The sequence below is a fragment of the Anguilla rostrata genome, chromosome 10, assembly GCF_018555375.3.
Source record: "Anguilla rostrata isolate EN2019 chromosome 10, ASM1855537v3, whole genome shotgun sequence".
Taxonomy (NCBI): Eukaryota; Metazoa; Chordata; class Actinopteri; order Anguilliformes; family Anguillidae; genus Anguilla; species Anguilla rostrata.
In genome coordinates this window covers 44,230,030-44,250,404 of record NC_057942.1, presented here as the reverse complement: position 1 = coordinate 44,250,404, position 20,375 = coordinate 44,230,030, and the positions used below count along the sequence as shown (strand labels likewise).

Genomic DNA, 20,375 nt, shown 5'->3' with positions numbered 1-20,375 from the left:
CAGATATACTTCATCCTGAGTGATCCTATGCCACACCCACCATACCATCCTCTCACACACCACACACACACATGCACACATATACATACACATGTACACGCACACACTCGCACATGTGCTCACACACGCTCACACACATACACACACACTCACACATAGATGAAAATGGACACACACACACATATGCACACACACACATACTTACGCACACACAGTTCATGACTTAATTTTTCACCATTTCTCAAGGTTCTATCAGCTGAAATCCTGTGAAAAGTGTTCCATCCACTCAAATTATTACAGTGCATAATACATTCAAATTGCATGATGAAAACTCATACCCATCCTGTATTTAAATTCATACTCATCCTGTCATGTTAAATTAGTGCTTAATAGCACATTATACCGTGGACCTGAAGTGAAGGTCTTTAAATTAGTATTTTAACAATATTGTGTATTAAAAAAAATAGGTTGTCCTAAAACCTCTGCACAAATGCACCCGTATATTCATTTTATACAGAGTGAGTAAAAGTAGAATGCCTGTTAAAATCCTAGTCTTTTGCTAGCTTAATCATAGAAGCAGCTTTATATCTACAAGCTGTATGACCATGCATCTAATGGTTTTTTTAAACAGATATATAGTGTGCTGATGTAGAAGTATGAAAATAAGACTTTCAGGGAAACCGACAATCTGACATTTTTAATGACTAACAAACACTTTTTTGATGCATTCAAACGGTTGCTTGAAACTTCCTGTGAGGGTGCGCTTATTTATTCAGTCCCCTTTATGTCGTTAATTAGGGAATGGTTCCTACATCGTTATTGTTTGGGCTGATTTCACTCTTAATGGGGAAGTAAAGGTTTTCGTCCACGCATCATGTCATCTGTCTATTCTACGCGATGAAAGAAACTGAGAGAGCAGGACGGAGGGAGGGGGGAAAGAAAGCGAGAAAGGGAGAAAGAAGAGGATTAGTGTCTGGGAAACCTTGATACCCCAAAGGCACAGCTTCTGATTGTGGAGGTTGCGTGACCCAACATTCCTTCTCCGAGTTCCCCCTCTGCTTTCGGGCCAAGCTCTCCGCGGGGGCTCGCGTTTCGCTGTGAAGCTGGGACGCTGGGAGGCCTTCCCTACACCCGCCAACTGAGGCGCGCCGACATCCCGCCAATTCAAACCCGCGCGGTACTGTATAATGTACACCGGAACCGCCAGACAACACAGAAACGCCCGCGCGAGGAAGGGCCCAAAGAAAACGCTCCGTAACGACAAAGCCCCAAACAAAACATGGATTACTTTTCCACAACTGTTGGCAGCCTAGCAACCATCACATTGTCCCCTTTATCTTCTTGAAGGCAAATATCTTTGCATGGAAAGCAGAGGAGAACTGCGGCCCTTATTTATCTGGCTCTCTTTATTGTTCCCCTTAGCATTTGAAAATGGCCGCTTTGGCAAATAAATAAATAAATAAATAAATGAAGCCAAGCCAAGTTCAAAGACCAATCAGCTCTCTAAGTTCTTTAGAAATAATAGAAGTTTCTTTGCAATGTGCTCTCTATATGTGCTAAACCTTCTAAATGTCACCTAGGGCTGTTTAAAAGATTCTGAAAAATCATTAGCTGCTTACTTAGCGGTGATAATTTGCATATATGTGTAATGAGCTCGAAACTTAAAAATGTGTTTGAACTGAACGCCAAGGAAAGGGTTTATGTGGTTGCAGTCAATGGCTCTGCCAAACAAGTCATTGTCTCTGACAAAGCATATGTATACTGTAATTGCTAGGTCCTAATACTCTCTCTCCTTGGGTTTGATTTTCTCAGAGAAACTCTCCATTCTTTGCTGCAATTCTAGGGAATCGTGGAGGTGAATACTAAGTAACTCTGGAAATATCATGGCAGTAACCTGGAGCTGCTGATTCTTTCTCGACAGCATCTGCAAAACCCATCCTTTCCTTCCCACATACAGCATCCAGCTCATTATTGAGGCCCTTTGCTGTGCTAACTGGTCGTCTGCAGCCCTCTCCTTGCTGGTCTCTCAGTCGGTACCCCTCCAGCTCACTCAGCGTCAGCCCAAATACATGCATGGCATGCAATCCTCATCTCCCTCCACTGGCTACTGATGATGGCCCAAATAAAACACAGATCTCAGTCCTGGCCTACGCTGTAACAGGAGGACCAGTGTCCTCATACCTGCAGCAGGACCAGTGTCCTCATACCTGTAGCAGCAGGACCAGTTTCCTCATACCTGCAGCAGCAGGACCAGTGTCCTCATACCTGTAGCAGCAGGACCAGTGTCCTCATACCTGCAGCAGGACCAGTGTCCTCATACCTGCAGAAGCAGGACCAGTGTCCTCATACCTGCAGCAGGACCAGTGTCCTCATACCTGCAGCAGGACCAGTGTCCTCATACCTGCAGCAGGACCAGTGTCCTCATACCTGCAGTGTGTTATCTGGTCTTCCCAGGCCACCCCACTGCATTATCTGTTTTCGTCTCGCTCCTGCTCTGGCATCTAATCTCATGCTGTGAAATGATGTATTGACCAGTAGCACAGGTTCTGACCTTGATGACTTAGCATTAGCGCTGTCCGTTGCCCATAACCTGCATGCAGGCACTTATGCAAATGGCTCAGGATAACAGGTTGTGCTAAATGCCTGAATGAGGAATATAAATGCACTCCCAGTACAGCTTCATCACCACTACTACTACTACTACTAAGAAGAAGAAGAAGAAGATGTTGCATCACATAGACAGATTAGTTGTAAAGCACTGTACATTTAGGGTGGAGGGACTGGGTGGCAGGCTTAACACACAGCGGCCATTTTGCAGCAGAGCCATCACCACACATCAGGGGAGAGGGGAGAGGATTTTGATGAAATTGAAATGGTGAAATGATTGCCTTTTGGGGGGGGGGGGTGGGAGAAAAAAGATTAGATTTTGGAGCTGATACGACAACTGCTAAAGGTGACAGAGGCACGAACTGTACTGTAGCTCTTTTTTTCATTCCAGCCCTGAGACTGAATAATTTATTCCTTGTTCCCAAAGGCAATCATTTCACCACCAAGGGTTATCCAGTTCTGTCCATTTTCAGTTACTCTGTTCACAGAAAGACTGACAGCACCAACAGCATAACCGCAATCCAATTTGTGGGGATAGAGGTAAAAAGTATATTAATATGCATCTATAGTCAAGTGTGTTTTGTGAAACAGAATGACTGCAGTGTATGCAAATGTTTTAAGCATAATGCCATCACGTACAGTATACGGGCATAATTGTGACAGCAACAAAAGCACAAATTAATTCACAAATAATGATCAAAAGGTTCAGCTTACGCCTCAGGAGAAGAACGTTTGTGATTATGGATGCAGCAATGCAGCCCAATCATCAGTATGGATGGTTACGGTGGGAGGGGGGAGCTGGGGGGGGGGGGCAGAGGGGAGGTGGGGATGGGCATGCGGGGGGACTTGGATGTTTGGGGGTGGGGGTGTGGGGTGGGGATGTGGGGGAGAGCTGGGAGGTTGGGGGTGGGGGTGGGGTGGGAAATTGGGGGGCTTGGATGTTTGGGGGGGAGAGCTGGAGGTTGGGGGTGGGTAGAGAGGAGCTTGATGTTGGGGATGGGCTGGGAGGTTGGGGGTGGGTGGGTGGGAAATCGGGGGCTTGGATGTTTGGGGGCGTGGGCTGGGAGGTTGGGGGTGGGGTGGGGTGGGAACAGGGGGCTTGGATGTTTGGGGGCGTGGGCTGGGAGGTTGGGGGGTGGGGGTGGGGTGGGGAAGCAGAGGGGGCTTGGACGATTGGGGGGGTGGGCTGGGAGGTTGGGGGGTGGGGGTGGGGGTGGGGTGGGTATGCAGAGGGGGCTTGGATGATTGGGGGGGTGGGCTGGGAGGTTGGGGGGTGCGGGTGGGTGCAGTGCCGGGGGAAGACATGGGGAAGAGTCCTGATTGTAAACAGATTATGTAGTGCCAGAGATGCTCTTGATTAATTTTGAATGCTGCTGAAAGGGGAGATATGGGTCTGTACTTGCCAGTCTCAGCTTGGCTAAGTGACTACTTGGCCAAGCCTAATTAGCTGTGAACCACGCTACGTGATTAGAATAGCACTGGGGTTTTCAAAATGTTTTTTTTTCCTTCTTTTGCAGATGTTTCTTCCATAACAGGAATAACCACAGCAGTAATATACACTTCCTTGGTTCTGCAATTTGCTCGCTCTTAATTGATTTTCAAAATCAGTCTGTTCCCCCATGAGAGAGAAGGGGGGTGGGGGTGGGAGGAGCCTGTCAGCAAACCTGCAAAAAAAGGTCTCCTCAAATGACACGTACGGCCCCTGACTCTGAGCCTTATCTCTTATCTTCGCCTATTAAAGCCCGCTGACATTAAGCATGTTGTTTTAGGTGCTCTGAGAAATGTCAAGCTGACAACTAATAGGAAAGGAGGACCAAACGAGGAGGGAACAGACTAAGTCAATGAAACCCCTTCCCTCCCCCATATTATGACTAAACACACAGAGGGTTTTTGGATCACAGTGTATGCTTCCTCCCTGGTGGGCTAGTCATACCAGCACCTGCCAGTTGGGGGCAGCGGTCCGAGAGATCAGGGCGGGGCGAGACAGCCAGCAGCCGACGTCTGCCTGCGCATCTCAATGCAACTCACCTTCAGCCCGCCGCGGAGCGCGGGGGGGGCGGGGGGGGGGGGGCAGACCTGGCTGCTAATTTTATGCGTGGCTGTGCCTGCCCCATGTCATTTTCCACAAGGTCACATTGAATTTTGCACCAGCAACTTCAACTGTAAATCCAGCATTAAATCCAGCTCCATTCAGCCAGCCATTATTTCCTCAGGATGATGCCCCAATCCCCCCCCCTCCATACCTGCAGGGTCCTGGGGGGCCATAGCCCAGCCATCATGGAGCATTAGGCATGAGAACCCAGGTCTGACCTCTCTGTCACAAGAATGAGCCCCATTGTGACATCATCAGGAAGTGAGGTGCTTCTGCAATGCACTTTTCTCCCCTTGCAAAGCCAGGGATTGAGACTGCAGGAAACACTGGGGCCTATTAGTGCGCACAATCTTTTTCTAATAAAAAATAGAAAAATACTGGTTCAAAGTGTTGTTTAGCTGTTGAACCATCTTGACAAAGAATGTGTTACTTTTATTACTTATTTTGTCCAAGGTACATATTAAAATTTTTCTGAATGTAAATTTTTTTTATGTAAACATTTTATTGTAAGTAATATTTAACATTTATTATCCCTGTGCATAATTACTTTTTTCATATTAAAGAATTTTCAAAAAAAGAAAAAAAAAAAAAACCCTCGTTTTTTTCCAGCGGTAGTTAAATAAAAACACATGGCGGTTTCCCAACAAAAACAGATTGATGACTGAGAGAAGATGCTCCACCCAAAAGCTTCCCGACCCCAACCCGCTCTCCCCACCCCTCACTGCATCCCCCGCTTATGAAGTCCTAGCCGCAGATACAGTTGCACGCTTCTTGATTTTAATTGGAAGGTCTGTCATCCAATAAAAAAGGGCCAATAAATACAGCTCAGGCCCGTCCCGCTGGAGGAGGGGGGGGTGGGGGGGTAGGGGGACAGGCGAGGGACCCGGAGCCACAGACAGCCTGAATGAAACGGTCCCGTGGAGGTGCCGATAAATCATCGATTCACACCGAGCCTGCCGAAGAGGACCCAAAGCCTGGGAGAGCCGGCCCAGCGGCCATTGATTAAAACGTTACAGCTTCCCCTCCTTTCCCCCTCCTTTCCCCTCCTTCCCCTCCTCCCTCCGTTACCGACGGAGAGCGACGGACAGAACGGATTCCTTTCGCTAAACGTATACAGCGCTTCACACCAGATTGTTTTATTTTCTCCCCCTTTCATCGAGTAGTTTATTCCCCAAATAGGGCCGATTCTGGGGGGGGGGGGGGAGAGAATGATCAGTCTCAGGCCATAAGTGATTCCTCTGCTCTGCTTCCTATGGACGAAGGCATCCCGATCTTCTGCAGTAAGGCCACCATAAATCATGAAGTAATGCACTGTGCAAAATTTACAATCCATTCAATGGCTCAGGAAAAAAAGCTGGAGAATGCACCCTCCTCTCTCTATAAAACCATACAGTAAAAATAAATAGCTCTGGGTATGCATAAAGTACTCTTCTTTTCATCAAACAGTTCTGCTTTTTAAAGTGACCATTTAATATAAAAACCACTTATATCGACTCGCTTCATGCTGTAGGGAGGCTAAAAGCCATTTCTAAATGAAACATAAAACAAAATTTAGGGGTAATACAATCCCTGCATCTTTATCAACGAAAATCTGCAGGTGTCTGATTATTCTGTGGCTGTTGTGGGTTTGTTAAGACTAGAGCAGCAGCTTGTTTCAAAATAAACACAAACCGATATGTGGGGACACGTGATGTAGTGGTTAGGGCAACTGAGCCTAGATCGTGAAGCTATGGGGTTTGAATCCTAGGAATGGCACAGCTGTTATAGCTGTCATTGTAAAATGGAGCCTGGGTAAATCTGGAGGTCTGCCAAGCAATTAGTCACGGAATTTATGACAAGGGTGCGTACGTGTTCCTGATATTCTGTCCTGCAGCTCACGCTGTCCCTCAGAAGTCTCAGCGGACAGAGAGGCTGGAGGACAGAGAGGACAAAGAGGCTGGAGGACAGAGTGGACAGAGAGGCTGGAGGACAGAGAGGACAGAGAGGCTGGAGGACCGTGTAGCTGGAGGACAAACACGTTCAGCGCGTGACTCTTTATTAGCTTCGTCCAGGCAAATCAGTTCTCTCCTATTTCACCCTGAACGCCAACCCAGGCCTTGACCATTGATCAAGCCCACTCCTTATAAACCTACTCTATAGGCCACATAGAACAGCGAGAGGGTTAATGCCAGACTGAGGAGACGATCTGCCACTGACTGTAGCTCGTAGACTTTGGGCACCAGGTGTGCAGGAGGCCCTGATGCTGAGGAGAGCTGAGAAGCACTGGTGAGCTTCAGTCCACCCTGCCCATTGTAAAGGACACGGCTACTATGGACTGTCAGGGACATACCAGAAACAGGCCAGTAACTACCAGACCCAGCCTGCTCACAGCTCGTTACCCCTTTGCCAAATCCTCAGACTTTCAAGAACAAAACAAGGAGCCCTAATGCACATCTCAATTTAATGTTTTCTTCAACTGAATTAATCACACCTCGTGAATGGTACTTCCATAAAATCCCCAAAAAAAGAGAATCTTGTGTTCGCTCTGTTCTCGGACCGGTGAGTGCGGGCGAGAGCTCGCTCCACGCCGGATCGCCCGCACGGATCGTTAGAGGAGCACCGGAGCACCACTCAGCTCCTCCTCCAGCTCCTCCTCCAGCTCTTCCTCCAGCTCCTCCTCCAGCTCCTCCTTCAGCTCCTCCTCCAGCTCCCGTAACCTTTGGGTCTGCTCCTGAGAGCAGGGCCTCATTACCGTGGCAGGTGTGGGCAGATTGGCACGGCGGGGTGAGACGGGAGAAGGCCAGGCTCCCCGAGCCTCTCGCACCCGAGCCCTCAGAGGAACGTCAGGGCCTCGTCCTCTTAATCACCTGTCAGGGCTCTGTGGTGCGAGAGCTTTCTCCAAAGGGCTCCGGCCCCGCATCCAGCGGATCTACGAGCCGAGAGCAACAGCGAGGCCCGTCTCTGAGAGTCTGCGGACGGGCCTAACCAAGCGTGCGGCCCGACAGTCTGTGTGCACCCCCCAACCCCCCCAACCCCCCCAACCCCCCGTCCTTCACGCTCAGCTCATGCGGAAATCAAAAGGCATGAATTCGCCGAAGATCGTCAAAACCACATGTCCACACAGACGGCTACGTGTCCACACGGAGTGCTACACATCCACGCGGACGGCTACGCTTCCACATGCAGGTCTCTGCAGTGTGAAAACATACCAGTGCTGGCACAGTGGCTAACGCCCCCACGTGAGTGTCGCCTTATAACAATCATCACATCCACAGAAACCCAGAGAGGATCTGCAGAGACCGCCAGTCATTTGCATTCCAGCGGGAATCCCCTTGGTGGGGTCTCTTGGCGCGTTCCTCAGGGGCAGTCTGGAGGTCTGGGTTTGTTCAGAGCCCCAGAGATCAAGCTCTCCTCACAGGGGATCAGGACTGCGCTCGGAGCCCGAGGGAGGAGAGGGGAGATCTGACACGACACACAGCTCTATTCAGCGCGCCGAGCCAAGACTAGACCAATCAGGTACTCAAAGGGCCCGAGGAATTCCTGCGCCTGATTGGACTGCCCTGTAGCTTTATACACTGTACCCTCCATCAGCTAGCTAAAAACACAGGGAATCTGATTGGCTCTCAAATTTGGCTGAAATCCAGTGACACATAATTTATAATTCTATTTTACCAGTGCCCTACAATATACTTATGTATTATTTTAACTGCAGATTGTGGGATTTCGCCGCTTTCATTCAACCTCAAAAATTGCACAGGCAAGTGGATGGGAATTACACTGCAGTTCCACAGAAACTTTCAAAACACTCAACCATGCAAGTGCCAGTACTTTCTTTTTCTTTCTTTCTTTCTTTCTTCAGTTGACTGCATAACCTTTCTATTAAAGGATTTATTAGGTTTGCTAATGTCTTTGTCGTGATGTAAACCATTCGCGTCTGTTTGTTTGGTTCATGCCTGACAGGAGCAAAAGTGAATAAGATAGCTTTTCAAGACACATCTGGCCATGGGCCGGTGGTTTGGGGGTTTGGGGGAGGGGTGGGGGGGTCTGCATCTGGGATGGTTCACAAGCAGCTCATTGGACAGTAACGCAGGGACGAAGACCTATGACAACAAGGCATGTAGAGGAAAAACAAAAGGGCAGAAGGGCATTGGACCCTGAAGATCTAAGGGTAATACTTAGTTTACTGCCCTGACCCCCTCCTTTCTGGAGTCCTCTTTACTTTAATGCCAGCAAAACAGAGTATTAATTAAGGAAAACAGCTTTATGGATTTTGTGACTGGTTTTGCGTGTGTGTGTGTGTGTGCACATGAGACTGTGAACATTAGTATGACTATGCTTGTGCATGTCGCGGTGTGTTTGTGTGTGTGTGTGTGTGTGTGTGTGTGTGTCTGTGTCTGTGTGCGTGAGTGTGTGTGTGTGTGTGTGTGTGTGTGTGAAGGTATTCAGAGTTGACTGGACCTTCCCCATTCAGATGTATGCCTCTCTGTGGAACAGAGCCCCTGTGTATATGTGTGTGTGTGTGTGTGTGTGTGTCTGTGTGTGATAGGTCTGCTGCTCCAGCCAGAAATGTGGACAGGCTGGAAAGAAAGCAGGGGGGGCGGGTGGGTGGGCGGGGGGGGCACATAAAGTGGTCAAAATTTACACGGCTGGAATTTCACCCCCCAGGAGAGTTACATGTCAACTGGCAAGGAATTTAACATTAATTTCACTTCTCCTTTCGGTCATGATTGAACAAACATGTGCGCAAAACAGAACTGTTGAATGAACAAACATGAACTTTAAAGGTACACGGACTCACAAACATCCCTAAAAAAGTTTTTGAAAGCTTGTACCAAAGGAGTTGATGCACACATTTATAATATGGGCTTTTCCTTTACCCTCTGAAGGGAAAAACAGGTGGAAAACCTATTTCCAGGCAAATACCAATCAAGTACATTTCTACTGTGTGCAGTTGATATAATTGTTATTGAGAATGTTATGAAATGCTAAAACAATATAGCATGACAAAAGCAGTGCAGTTATGTATGCATATATAAACAAAACCTTACATGATGTAATAGTATCGATGCCCAAATATCAAGGCAGCATTGTTGTTGCCACATTGTGAGAAAGGATTTACAGCCGGGGAAGTGTATAACTGGCACACTCATCATTCCGGGGCTGTGCAGTAATGAATGGCGTTTCCCTGGCCAGGTGAGAATACACAGAGCCCCTGAACAGATAACTCACAGGTGCAGAGCGCACAGGTGGAGGAGCCGATTTATGGATGCCCTGCTGCCGAGCCCACAGACAGAGGGATGATCCGGGGCTCGGTGTGCGTTCGCACGCAGCCGAGCGAACCTCCGCTCTTTTCGAGTTTTTAGGGAAAAAAAATCAAATTTCCTCAAATAAAAACCATTTCCTCAAGTGAGAAGATTTGAAATACATTTCAAATTAACCTACTGTCTGAAAACATTATGCATGAATGCTAATTACGTATAATTGCATTGCTGACAACTTAAGTAGAATGAACTAGGTTTTGACTATGGGAATAGCGATTAGCAAAGATAAAACATTGACTTGAAGCGTTTGTACAATTATGTAGACCAGCAGTAGCGTAATCACTTAATCTGTGATTCCTTCTCTTCTATACTGGACTGTACGATGTGAGGAAAAAATGTACAAATGCATCTCCGTAGAACAATATTCACAACAGACTCCAGGACCAACCCAGAATTACAAACTGCACCTGCTTAACTTTATCAGTTGGGTCATGTGACCTTCCCCCCGCCCCCACGGCGCAATCCACCATTTTGAGAGGGAAGGCCAGGGACACTTTAGGTTATTGTGCCCATCAGAGGCGAGGCCCAATATTAGAGCCAGTCACTGAGGATAAATGGCAGCCATTATTCTAAAAGGCTCCCTGTCCCTGTTGTCAGGGTAATTGCCCTAATCTAACAGAAGGTCCAGCAGCCCGCTTACTTACCTGGACCCATGCTTACACATTCCTCCTCCTCCTCCTCCTCCTCCTCTCCACAGCCCCCGTATTACCCAGAAGACCCCAGCACGTCATAATGCCTGGTACTGCTCCTTGAGATGAAGGCTTCCAAGTAATTAAGAGTCAGACGGACCGGACAGAACTGGTATTGGATGGGACAATATAAAAACCAGGTCAAGAACATTACGACATGTGGGCGATTTTCAGCAGGCTTTTTGATTGCCTTGTGCCTTTTTTGAAATAGAATTTCATGAAATATGATACCGGTCCACTCATTTGAGCTGCTGCACTCCAGTAAATTGGCATTGGAATGGAATACATCTATATCTTGATTAAATCTATAGCTCTTAAAACGCTTTCCATTCAAATTTGTCAGCCGTGTCTGAGTTTTTGTTAGTCGTCTGTATAATGAGTCGGGAAGGTCCTTAGTATAATGAGTTGGGACTTTGGGGATATTGACACATATTAAATTAAGTTTACAGTAATTGAAGCTTTCAGAGACCGTGTCAATTCGGCTTTTGGGTTTAAAGTCTTGGGAATTTTTAATGGTATCTTTATGTTTACTTTGTGTTTCACCATTTTTCTCAGTTCTCATTACTAATGCTTGTGTGTGTGATTTCTCATGCATGCCTGTTGTTTGTTGACACTTCCTGGCTTAAAACCACAGGAAGTACAATTGCAACATCGTGTAGCTACCAAGATGACAAGAACAAGCTTTATTTTTTAAGTCCAAAAAGGATTTGTTTACATTATATTTTGTAAGGTTGCCCACACAGACAGGATGGGGTTCAGGAATAGGCGATACAGGTGGTTGCCTAGGGCTGCTTGTATGGATGCTTACCATCTGAGAGGCAACATACCTGGCAACCCTGCTCCCATCCTGTCCAATATATTATGATTATGATTATGATTATTATTATTATTATTATTATTATTATTATTATTATGTATGTATACTATTATTATATCCAATCATGTACTATTGTCATACAACAATATTTATTATATGTCACTCTGTCATTGTACAACAAATATCATACTGATCTAACCCAGTTATTAAAGAATCCGATCACGGCATTAAATCACCTAAATCAATTAAATAAATAAAACCTTTATCAAACCCTGTCTGAAGCCCATCAGCCCACCCAAGCCTGATAAGTACTGGAAAGGAGACAAACAGCTGTCGGATACTTATTTACTCATTCCTGGTGTCCTGTGTGAAGTATACACGGAGAAAGTGATGACTTTAAGCTGTATTGCTGCTGTAAAACGCTTTAGAACCACCCATCCCACCCCCCCCACCCCGCCCCCCACCCCCCAAAAGAGACCACTCAAGTAAAAACAATAATAAATCAGCTTGTTATTGTTTAGAGAAGATCATAAAATGTCCCACCTAGTAAAATTCACTGCACTAATTTTAGTGCCAGTATAACCATGATAAAGTGACACTCTTATAAAGAATATTTTGCAGAAAAACAGACACTACTGCCAGAGGACAAGAAGGATATTGATTAAAGTTATTAAGAAGTTGATTCACCCGGGCCTAAAGTTACAGTGGATGACTGTAATTGACAAAACAGCACAGATCTGTAATGATCAGGGGAAATTGCACAGGATGTGGATGACAATAACAGAGATCATTCACAGAACTAAAATACAGAGCAAGGAGGTTAAAATGTTTAACCCCTGCAATTTTATATGATTTGAGCAGCACTTTCGTAGTGCTCTCTGAGCGGAGAGCTCTGAGAGCTCAGAGACATGCTGAAGCACCAGAGGGAGATTCTGAGAGTGCAAGTGGACAGACTGATCCCTCTACATAGCACCATAAGTGCCTTGAACCTGATTAGTGTGAGTGTGTGTGTGTGTGTGTGTGAACATATGTGTGCATGTGTGTGTGTGCATGTGCGTGTGTGCGGGTGTGTGTGTGTGTGTGTGTGTGTGTGTGTGTGTGAACATATGTGTGTGCGTGCGTGTGTGTGCGTGTGTGTGAACATATGTGTGCGTGTGTGTGTGCTTGTGTGTGCATGTGCGTATGTGTACATGTGCGGCGTGTGTGTGTATATAGGTGTGTCTGTGTGTATATAGGTTGGGGAGCGGGGAGGGGGGGGTGGAGGGGGGGCAGGAGGACTGCACTTATAAACTCTCAGAGCTTTCAGGCGATGGGGACAGGAGATGCAAGGGGGGGTAATCAAGCTGAAAATTGAAAGGCCAAAGTGCTCTAAATCCATATGAGCCTATCACAGGGATGAGCACGCAGAGTATTTTAAAGTAGCAGCCTAATACTGTTAACACACTATGCAAATGGCATCAAACGCTGCTTGGAAGATTCAGAGGTGCTCAAGCAGAAGCTAATTCCACGACCGCAGCTGACGCCTCGCACCTTTGTCTTAACAAAACGGAGCTATTCCGCGGGTTTAATTACCGCGGGTTTAATCCGGGGTTAATAAGGGATGAGTGTAAATTATTCCGAGTGTGTGAGGGAACGGAGGAGGTGTCTTACAGGGAAAGCCGCGCAGATTTCCCCTTTCTGCTGGAAGCAAGGCCAGAGGCGGAACACTTCAAACATCATCATACCGCCTTCCATCAATGTGGGGATAAACCCGACAGACTTAATCATCATTTAGCATTATACCTGCTACTTACTGAAGCGGTGGAGCTGGCTCTAGGTGCTAAGCCTACGGGATGGATTGAAGTGGCAATAGCCTCAATTGTCAGGCTTATAACTCCAGCCTATGCAGCCTGAACTTCTCATTATTTCTGATGTGGTGTAAGGCCACCCCGTTTTAGGGAAATCCTCCGTTAATAAACCAACGACTAGCGCCACTGCTGAAGAAGCTCAGCCGAACGTAGGCCGAACACCAAATGGAAAGTCCAAAGACTGATGTCCCCACTAACTACACCTGTCACGCAATTAGCACACCTGTCACTTCTGCTAGCTAATATAAAATGCATTTTCGCCTGAAAAGCAAGTGAGAATACTAAGCTATCTAGGAATTAAGAATGTCAGCTAAACATTTAATCAAATCAGACTTGAACCATTGGCCGCTAAATTATTATATGAACTTTTCTCCCCATTTTTCATTGAACACAAACACGTCTGTGATCCAATCACAACGGAAAGCCACCCACTGGTATGACCTTTATCTACAGTATCTCATTTTAACCAGCATATGCAGCTGATTTCCTATGAACTAATGTCAGGCAGACAGGAATATGCCAGTTAGAAATAACAGTTTTCAAACAAAGGCATTACATTGGTGTGAAAGCACACAATTACAACCTCTGCAGCAGCACACCTGAAGACATGTTCAGAAATCAACAATATTCTGATTCTCAGAATTACAGAAACGCAAGGCTATTATCATCCAGCACTGTCAGTTATGCCAAGCGAGGGATAACAGTGTACGTCAGGGAAGGTGGGTGGGTTTTGGGGTGGGGAGGGTCGGGGGGCTAGGGGGCTGGGGGTTGGGGGTTAGTTTGGCACAGAGCCTCTGGGTTAGATGTGCGAAATTAAAATTGGCTCCGGCCAACCAGATCTATTATCAAAAATCTGCTGGCACCAATGAGATTGCAGGAAGCCTCGGCCAGAAAAGTTAATGAAGTTTTCCAGACGCCGTATCGGACGGAGCATCTGGAGTCAATACTCAGGCTGCGCAAACAGCATATCAAAACTGCAGCAGAATGGGCTAAGAGCTGGCTGGAATGTAGTCAAAACAACTGCAAACCGTAATCAGCATCTGAAGGCCAAACAGAATATCACTTCAAAATGGACGAAGCGAAGTGGATAAACCATCATCCGGGAGAAATGTCGGTTCACCTCAGGTGACACACGATGGGGTAAAGCCGTGAGAGAGAGAAGCGTGTGGCGGAGTGGCGGGTTTATCACGAGACTGAACGACTGCCTCCGCGCACTGAACACAGCTGATGTTCATAATGCATTTAATCTATTATATTATCCAGAAATCAGATAATTCAGATCATGAAACAGATGGCAATGACACACCAAAAATGTATTCCGAATAACAGGGATATTGATCTTAATAGGCGCATAAATGCATGGCAGATTTATCACTGAATAGGGACGAAAAGCTGGCTACGATAGAGCACCAAACAGACACAGCACAGCTCACGCTTTCATAGGCTCACTGTTTCTGCATTCTGCACGGTTATGAATAATGAGAATATGTGCTGGTGTATCTGGTGACTGTGACGCTGCCAGGACTTATTTGCATCTTGGCTAACGCAGACCACAACAAATTTCAATTCCAATGCCACTGTTTTCATCAGCATTGTCTGCTTCCCAAAGGATTTACTCTACCGCCTGTGCCTCACACTCAATAGACACTCCTGCTGAAGGTCTTCATTTGCTATTTCAATTTACAGTGATAACGAGCACAGATAAATTAAACTAGTAGAAAATGTAATCGCATCTCATTCTTCTAGAACACTATATTTAGAGTAGGTAAGGAGTTACTTACATTATAGTTACCTTGTGTATCACAAAAATATTTAAATGTCCAGCTAATGCACAGCAACGTTTGGCTTGTCCACCTGTTAGTTGTGCATTACAAGTCAAGCAGAGCCTATATTCTATGTATTGTGTGAATGTACTGTAAGTGCTATAAATAAAAAAATAATATCTGAAATATAACTAATGATTAGCTTTTGGTATGCGATTGTAGTCCGGGAATAATTCTTAAGTTTTGTGTAGAAAGTCCTTAAGACCTTGAACTCAAATACTTGCACCCCAGGGAATGTGTTTAGTTGGCCCTACCAATTACATCCAAACCGTATAAATAAATAGCTCAGAGGCATAAATACGCGGTGCATCTGATCACATAATGTCCTTGAGTCTTGTTTTCTCACAGCACAAACGTCAGATTCCCTCCAACGCTGGTCTGGCAGCTGTGCTTGATGACCTCCTGGGACTTTTTAAGCACTGCATTGACTGCTGCTGGGAAGCTTGTGGCTCTGAGCGCCCTTTTGGTGTAAATTTCCACAGTAAATGTGTTTATCTTTTATTTTATATTATGGAGAATGCATTTTTTTTACACAGCATCGTAACATTCCAAAATACACTTATTTTCTGTAGTTCCATCATTCAAACAGTATGATCACAGGCCCTCCATTTTAGTGCATCCAGTAATCTGTCTCCTCATTGCCCCTCTCTTCTGCGGGGAGGAGGCTGTGCGTTGTCCTGCTAGTGGCCGCTATCCTGTATTTATTCTAGGAAGACGCTCGGGTCTTTGCTGTTGTCTGTAGTCCTTGTGCCAATTATTAGTGTGTTAGGGAGACAATTACTTTTCAAAGAAACAATTACTATGGTTGCCACGGCTGTCTTAGCTGTCATTATATTCACTAATTAATTACAGTTATTTGCAGTTTCACTGTAATTGTGTATGACAAAATTATAACATGTTATTATGTTGCTTAATAATGATTATAATTACAATTCTGTATTACAATTTTATTGCTGTGATTTGGGAACTGAATGGAGATTTCATTGACAACATTAGCTATGCTGCTATCTCTTAGGTCCAGGCCACCATATGTTTGCATATACAGTTGTGTGAACCCCTGGTCAAAGTGTCTATTACAATGAATCTCTAAGTGAACAGAAGCTGACCCGAGGTCTACGCGGTACAACATTAAACACGATATCATTCTGCATATTTTAATGCTGGAATAATATTTCAAACTCCCACTCTTGCTTGCAGAACTCCACATTAGATATATTCACAGGTGCTCTTGCATGCACTGCATGTTTGAGATCAGGGAAGTGTGAAAAGCATCATCTTTTATTTTTCCTGGTTGATTTTGAGGTATGCTTGGGATCATTGGCTTACTAAAAGATCCATTTGTAGCAAATTTGAGCTTCAGTGATGGTTGGAGCTAAAGCTAACTCCAGGCATCACAGGAAGATAAATATAGACAGTTCAGTGGTTTTCATTAAATATGACCAAATATAAAGATCAAATAGATCTCTTATGATTTCCTCTTATGTGCTCTCTAAGAAACCTTTCCATTATAGAACTGCTCTACAGTTTGGTTACCCACAATCACACACGTCAGGCAATTAAGTCCATTAAGGAGGCCGCACGCCTGCGCCCAAGTCCTCCGATGTGGATCCAGTGTACACCAGGTGAGCTGCACAGGTGTTTGGATGACGCAGCTGATTGGAGCAGAGACTCAGACAGCAGACTACCTGGCCGGAAGCACCACTATCAAACAATGAGACTGGGAACACCAAGCCACTCCCCCCCACCCACCTACCGCTAACTGAAAATGCCCCTGGCGGGATCCACTGGGGAGCCTCCAAACCACACCCGTTTCACTCTGAAACCTCCGCGGCTAAATTCTCTATTCCGCTGTTCGCTGAGCTGGCGTCACCTGACCCAACTCTGTGTCACCCCCTACATGCAAAGCCTACAGGCGGAGTGAGAGCACGAGGGATGTGTTGGGTCATGTGATCGTGTTGCAGACACCTTATGTATGAAGAGCTGTACTCTCCTGCTCCAGCCCTGCTGTCCCTCAGGAGGCTAGGGAGGGGGGTCTCTTTCCGCAAAAAGTGTGCCCCCCCCCTCCTCAGTGCTGTAGTGCAGCACTGCCTCGGGAATGAAAAGGCCACTTATTTTGGGCGACAGACAGAGCGCTCTCATTGGCTCAGCCAAAGCACTCAGGCCAGCTTCAGCAGTCAACAGCTACAGGCTTTTCTCCTGATTCCCCGAAAATCCAGGATGAGGCTGTGGCGATGAAATCACCCCCCCAAAACCCCCGAAACACCTGCTGCATCACTTCAGCGAGGACATTATTTTTGAGTAAACGGGCCCACAGAGCTCAGGGCTTTCTTGCACATTTGTATTTGACATTATTGTTTAGAAAGACAACGATACAATTTCACTGTGTGTGTGTGTCTGAGAGAGAGAGAGAGAGAAAGGGAGAGAGAGCAAGAGAAAGTGAGAGTGAGAGAAAAAGAGAGAGATTTTTTGATGGATTTTTGGATCATGGTACTTCACCTCAGGTGCTCCGGTACTCAAAAAATCCTGTCATGTAACTGCATTACAGAATGGGTAAGAGGTAAGCCTTGTTTTAAAAAAAATTACGAACACTGTTTCCAACAATAATAAGCCAACATTTATATAATAAATGATGCCCTCCCATCAGAAGCTTTGTCACGCTTGTGAAAGCTACATAGACAGCCAACCCACTCAAAACAAAAGATGGCTTCTTGAAAGAGGTCCATTTACACAGGGGAAGACACTGTTTCCCCCTAAAGATGATACCCATGCTTCTGAAGAGTGAGATGGCAGTTCTGCCAAGTTAGTGAAATGCTACATGTTTGTGTGTTACCATGATTAGCTGGGTAAGCCATGTTATTAGCCATCGCTATAGAAAACCAGAAGAATAAGTATAAGCAGGGATAAGTGGATAAGCACTCGCAATCTGCGCTGTTGCTGTTATTGACAAACACAAACAGGATTTCAATTTCTTGAATTTGAAAACATTAAGTGGCTGAAATGGGAAAATATATTTAACCAGGTAGCTACATTACAATGTGAATAACTGGGCAGCTACTCAAGGTCTAGTCTTAGCTATCTCTCTTTAAATTACAGCTGACAGGAGTTTTATTGAGGTCCCTGACCAGGCAAACGGAAGAGGCACTAATGTCTTCTGTACCTGTCTATACTTATAATTGGTTGCTTTCGTAATAATTTGTTGTTTGTGTTCATTTGTACTAATCACTGGCAAACCAGTGATTCCAGAGACCTGAATTGCTTTTATGCTGCAGAAACTGTATCATTTCTTTTTCCGAGAACTGTTTATGAACATGATGACACTTCTATGCTGTTCCAATACTCCACCCATTCATCTTCCAGATTCAATACATCACTACTGTAAGATTTTGTCACGGCTGGGAGCAGACACCATGCAGGGCCAATGGTGGCTTGCCACAAAAATGCCAAAAAGAAAAACTGGTGGAAACGCTGACACAAACAAATAGACAGTTTTCCAGTTTAACGGTTTTGCTGAAGAAAACGCATATGGCAAAATGGCCACAATCGATAAATAACGTAACATTTCTTGGAACGTTAAGCAATAACAGGAAGAGGAGAGGACAGGGTATTCAGACCAGGATAACAAAAAAAAAACATTACAATATAAACAAAGACCGAGCAGCGAAGCTTTTTGAAAATGTTGATATAACACAATTTTCCGCAATTTATGTTCCAATTTGGGTAAACACTGGGAAACAATCTCTCACGTATTTCATAACGGACCGTATGGTTATGGCCTCCTGTTGCTATGGGAAAGATTCGTCAGGGGAGATAAATACTCAGACTGGAACAAAGCCTCCTCAGATTGGCACCTTGAAAATGACTCAATCCAGATTTCTCATTCGGTCCCTGGTCTCTCAGCAGGCCGGATCCAATTACACGTACATCGCTGTTCCTTAATTATGAACACGCACATTCCGGTGCTATCTGGTGCTACACAACACATTATCAATCGAGTTGCTCCAACAAGCGACAGAATAAAAAATACACAAAGAATAAAGGGACAGCAGCTAGCCCCAGAAGAAGAGAAGTCGTGGTTCTTACTCTATACCCGGTGCGACTGGTTTAGGCAACTTTAAAAACCTACAACCAGGACACTGTTTTGTTCCTGTCACAAATCAATTGCTCAGACCAATAAAAAACCCTTTTCTCAAACCAATAAAAGTAAAGGAAAATAAAATATTACCGTCTTAACTGAGATTTGACCGTTATACCAGGGAAGTCATCAATCACACGCTTGTCTTCCCCAACAGCTGGTCCTTGTTAAAACTGTATCGGTCTTACATTTCAGAACTTAGAAAGAGAACACAAGTGTCTCCTTTGTTCATGGCATTGAGACATTAGTTTATGAATGCAAATTAAACTGTAAAATTGTATTGTAATTGAGACAAACTTTCCCCATGTAGTTCAATATACTAGAAACTATAAAAAAGATCAAATGTGGTTCATCATCATATGAACAAGTTTGTACAGCACGTATAGTCTATTGAAAAGCCTGAAACTGATACGCACTGTTGGGTATCTACTTTTTAGATTATGGCTTTTCAGAGAGAGACAGTATTTTGATATGGAAACTTTGTTCATGGTCCATACAATATTACATTGTTATAAAGCAGAATGTACTGGTTAGACCTGATCGGTTATAATGCTCTCTCTCTTTCTCTCTCTCTCTCTCTCTCTCTCTCAGACTTGTGTCAAATTAAGAATTATTTTACAAGGAGAGAAAAAACACACAATAGGTTAATTAAGCATGCCCACTGATTCACCAAAGCCCGTGCTACCTATGAGTCACATATAACCAGATTATTTTTAAGAACATTTTCCACAAAAGGAGCCGTCTTATCTGAGGTCTGCTGTCTGAGGTGAGAGAACACACAAGAGAGAAACATCCGGAACACGTGTTCGGGAAACGGTGCACAGAAAGCTTCATGCTCATGACAACTTTGTTTTCGGAACGCTCCACTGGGCGATTAGCTACATAAATGCAAATATAAATGTGAGACTAGCACGATTACTCAGTTAAATTTGCATGACCAACCTCAAAAAAACAATTTGCAATTACATGTTTTGATTTTTCCACGGTACAGTGATTTCAGAAAGATCACAGCGATAGTCCAAACATCCGGAGAAAGCTGGAAAATGTTTAGCAGCACACGCTACTGTG

General features: G+C 45.1%; 1 protein-coding gene across 2 annotated transcripts in view; it reads right to left on the bottom strand.

Moving 5' to 3' along the window:
* The window catches only part of LOC135233631 (ciliary neurotrophic factor receptor subunit alpha-like), a 200,200-nt gene that overhangs the window by 29,911 nt on the left and 149,914 nt on the right, over positions 1–20,375 (bottom strand). The gene's annotated exons all lie outside the window — the stretch shown is intronic.